The 4,627-nt window shown below is 39.6% G+C and overlaps 1 long non-coding RNA gene across 1 annotated transcript; it reads right to left on the bottom strand.

Annotated features, from left to right (window-relative positions):
• Nucleotides 1-232: 232 nt before the first annotated feature.
• LOC135970540 (uncharacterized) lies at nucleotides 233-4,322 on the bottom strand. Its single transcript, XR_012434409.1, has 3 exons — nucleotides 4,246-4,322; nucleotides 4,027-4,096; nucleotides 233-1,969 (listed from the first exon to the last, which is right to left on the bottom strand). It is a non-coding gene; the product is annotated as an uncharacterized lncRNA (long non-coding RNA).
• Between the last annotated feature and the right edge of the window lie 305 nt (nucleotides 4,323-4,627).

Below are 4,627 nucleotides of genomic sequence, written 5' to 3'. Positions count from 1 at the left end.
AACAAAAACAAGATTTTTCCAGGCATTGGAAATTGTTTTTGCAAAGGAGCTGAGGCTAGGATGTGCCTGGCATCTTTGGGGAAGGACAAGGAAACCAGTGTTGCTTAGGTGCAGAGTTTCTGTGGAAGAAAAAAAAAAACAAAACTCAGAGGAAATAACTTATTTAAGAGTTAAATTGAACAGTTAGCTAAATAGCAACAGAGGAAGATCTAAGTGTTTCCAGTTATTTGGCTTTTCTTTTTTTTTTTTTAACACCTTATAAATTTGGTTAGCTAATTAATTAGCTGGGTAGGAAGGTAGTGGGTAGGTAGGTAGATAGATAGGTAGCTAGCTAGTTTTAAGGAGATAATACATGCACACCAACCATATACATTTCCGAATTTCCGGTGGTCTGAAGCAGTGCACAGTGAAAAGTCATCCTCTCTGAAGGATCCAATGTCACTAGGTCTCCTATGTATCTTTCCAGAGACATTCCATGACTCTAATATACACTGCCAATTGAGGTAATTTGGAAAAGCAGAGTGTGTCACTGAGATCTTGACAAAGTTTGCTTTCATAGATGCACCTTCATCTTTGTGCAGTAATTACAGACCCCGAAAGAGGAGGTCAGCCCAGATGGTGCTCATCCCATATGGGTCGGGTGGGGCCTATCTTGTGAAGTCACCAAGCCACCTCATGAAGAAGTTACCTGGGTGTGGCCACTATTTATTCTGAGAGCTATTTTTGTTCCCATATCCAGAGGAAGATTCCGTGGCTGTCATTTCTTGTCATTTTCTCCCAAGGATAAGGAGTGATTTCACTGCATGAATGAAAACAGGTGTAATGAAATTAAAAAACAAACTGTAGTCAAAAATAAATAAATGCAATAATAAAGTGAATAATAAATGGAAAATTTCTGTGTTTCACCAATCAATATGGACCAAGGACAATGCATTCTTTGTTTGACACAAGTTAGAAATCCAAGTTTTTCCTCTAAGTGCAGCCAAACTACATGTAATACATACTTCAGGCCTTCAGGCATTTCCCTTGTAGGTAAACAAACAGCAAGCCATAAAATCTTCTGTATTTCTTTGATGTTGCAGACGGTCTTCTGTTTTATCATGGGCTGCAAGTCTGATTCTGCTCTGTGAGATGTCTCGCATAATTTTCTAGTAGTATCAATAAAAGTGCCATACAATCAGTCTACCTCTCCAATGATAGTAAGATAAAGGATGTTGCTTTCTTCAGAAACATTACTATGGCCCTAGCATTGTCATCACCCAACAGCCTATCTCTATAACCACTACTATATTTTCTAAGAGACATCTCTGGGATTAAAGTGTATCTTTAGCTTTCTACTGGTGTTTCCAGTCCTTGAATTCCCCCAACTTGATTTTTCTTAGCCTAAAAAATGACCTAAATTTCCTTTTCTTTTACATTCTACCTCTTTCTTGCCTCACCTAACATATGTAAATCACCATAAAAGTTGAGTAGTAGCTCTCCTGTTTTTCCCCTTAAGTTTTTTACTTACTCGAATATACACTTATTCTAGAAGGACATTTTGATTCTAGCATACCCTCAAGTTAATGATATCATAATGTATGCTTCTGACTCAGTTTGAAAATCCAAATAGATTAATGACAGTAAAGTCTTTTGAGAAAGTAAATAAATATATTAAGGATGCTTGAGAAACAAGTAATATAAATACAGACCCCCAAAACAAGAGAAAGCTGTGATTCAGTGATAGCGTTTTTTGGCAGTCTTTACCTGATTCTTACCTTGTTCTCCCACTGTACTGCCCACTCCAGGCTTCTTTTCCCAGCATAATCTATCCAGATCACTTGTGTTTACTATCCAAGTGTAGCTCTCCTTTGTTCCAGGCTGAGGTCAAGGAAATAAAGCTGATGTTGTCACAGGTTCTAATGGGTTAAATAATACTTGGGCACTGCTGGATGCCAACTAGCACAGTTTTCTGGAGATGATGTCTTAACTGGAAGAATGGAATCCATTAGTTGGAATTTCAGTTGCTGACTGATCAACAGAAGAAATATGTGGGATAAGAATGCCTTCTGGAACCCCTTAAGTCAAACCAGCTAGGAAATTGCCTTCTCGGACTGCACGAGGAGTCTACCGAAATTCTGATTTTCTTAGATGTACAGCAAAGAACTTTAAAAGACCCAAATAGGGCACAAGAGAGTTATCATAGTATTAGTATCAACTTCAGGTGAGAATTTAGTCATTAAATATAATTGACTTCCTATTTATTAAAAATGCTGGCTTTCTGAAGTCATTCTATAAGGAAATGAATCTGTGAGGCATGACTTGTGATCACAGCGGGGTTGAGGAAGCCCTTCGGATGCAGCTTCGTGGGGAAAGCATGAGGAACAACTCCACTGGCTTCCTATGTGAAACAGACAGATTTACCTCTAAGATATTTTTAAAGGAGAAGAAATAATAATTTATAACTTAGAAATTAAAGCTGTAGGCAGCATTATCCATTTCAAGGATTATAAAACAAGAGAAGTATGATTTATAGAAATGAAATAGAACTTTTTCTACGGGAAGCTTATAAACTTGAGACTACATATTAGACAAGCTCACAGGTTTGGGGAAAAGGGATACATGTGTAAGCCTCTCATGTTGGACTGAGGAAAGGAAAAAGTTGTTGGGTCTTGAGTTTAATTTTTAAATTTTTTGGTGAGTAGAAATGAGCTCATATAAATAACATTTCCTCTTTTGTGCTTTGCCTAAACTATTCTTCTAAATTGGGATCTTTAGCCACACCAATCCCCAGAGTTCCTCAGATTTCTGCTTCAGTGCTGCTCATGTCATAAACAGAATTCTTATAAAAGCATTTTCAGAATGTAAAATCCGTAAGGGTTCAGAGATGAAGCTATGTTTTAAATAGATCTATATTATTAGTGAAAACGTGGTGTAGTACAGCGCACAGCACAGACAGCCTTAGAGGTCTGGGTCCTAGGCCCAGCTCTTCTGCTGGCCATGTGGCAATGAATGCTCTGTGTCTCTGATTTTTCACTGGTGAAAGAAGAGGGATGAAATGAATGGCTCCTCGGTTATCTTCCAACACTGAGAATCTGCCTTTGTTATGTAAGAGTAGCCTGGCTTTCACTCAGGCCTGATCATGAATAACAATCTTAATAGTGGTGAGTAATGCATAGAGTCACTTTTCCACAACTAGGAGAATCTTGTGTCTTGAAGAAAACGTAGGAAATCATATCACCTTGTCCTCCATTGCCAGTGAGGGCTGCATCTTCATCCTTCAAATATGATCTTTCAGGCTGATCTTAACAACTCTTCCCAAGGGGCAATCTTCACAACTTCTATGTCCTTAATGGCAGAAGTTCTTCCTTACGTTTGGTCTGAATCTCCCTGCTGAATTTGCAATTTATTTTCATTTATCCTATCCTTAGCAGAGAGGGAACACAACTGGGGCACACACTCAAGTGCTATCTATTATTAATCTGAGCCATAGTAAATTTGTTTGTACTAGAGTTTCTGGGGTCTTACATTGCATTCCAGTGAGATGATAGAACCTGATCCCTTGATGGAATGTTCTCTTTGAGGTCTAAAATGACTGAACGATAAAGGCTCACAGGCTGGCAGGAATCCTGAGCAGTTCTTGATAGTGGTCACAGGAAAGGGCATTGTTTCTTTGGCTGTCCAGTCTCCTAGCAACCTAGCGTACAGAGGCTCTTGACACAGGGCTGTCTGAAACCCCACGTTTAGAACTATTAAACTATTTCTTCTAAAATTAAATATGTGCTCCGGCAATTGTATTTTAAAAATCTGATAAAAAGGTAACTTTTCCAATAGCACCTGGTGCTTAATAGAGATAGGGAAAACTGATGAAAGGGAGCATAATTATACCATCTAGCCCTACCCACTGTTTTCTGAAAGGTGAGCTCTCATTATGCCCATTTTACAGAAAAGGCAGATGGACACACACTGAGAAACAAACAATGCTAACAATATCAACTGTTTAAGAGGGAAATGTTTAGGATTTGGAAAAGAAAATGAAAGGTTTACCTTGCTGACTCTCAAAAAGTAATAAGAGTTCCCTGTTCACTTTCTGCCTCCTCCTAGTCGTGTGGGTGTCCTGTGAGAGGCAGGAGGAGGAAAAAAGTGGTATTCCCTGGGGATGGACTTTCCCAGCCTCCTCCGGAGCAGTCCAGGTTTGTGAATCAATGCAGGGGGTGGGGGTGGGAGTGGGAGGGGTTGGCCAAGCAAGGCTTTCCCTTTACCCACACAGGCTGTGATTAAGAAGGCATCCATCTGTCAACAGAGGCTCTCAGCTGTATTTCCAGCCCAGCTTCCTCCCAACTGACTCATTCAGTGATGCCACAATCTAATGTTTATGACCTAACAGATGATCACCATGGAAGTAGCACAAACCTTGGACTGTTGAGGAGCAAAACCAGCGTAGAGGAGCTGGACAGTTTAGGAAAAGAAAAAATGAAGACCCTTATTCATAAAGACCACATGTTAAGACTGAACATCCCATCCCTCATGTGGGCACTTCCACCAGTTACTAAAATTGATATTGGGATGCCTTCGTGCCTGTTAGAGAACCCAAATAAGGATTTAAGGTGACCGAGTACAAACAAATGGCATGGCATTTAGAAATAGA

This window comes from Macaca fascicularis, chromosome 4, assembly GCF_037993035.2.
Source record: "Macaca fascicularis isolate 582-1 chromosome 4, T2T-MFA8v1.1".
NCBI classification, from domain to species: Eukaryota; Metazoa; Chordata; class Mammalia; order Primates; family Cercopithecidae; genus Macaca; species Macaca fascicularis.
The sequence above is the reverse complement of the archived record's forward strand: the minus strand, read 5'-3'. Positions and strand labels throughout refer to the sequence as shown.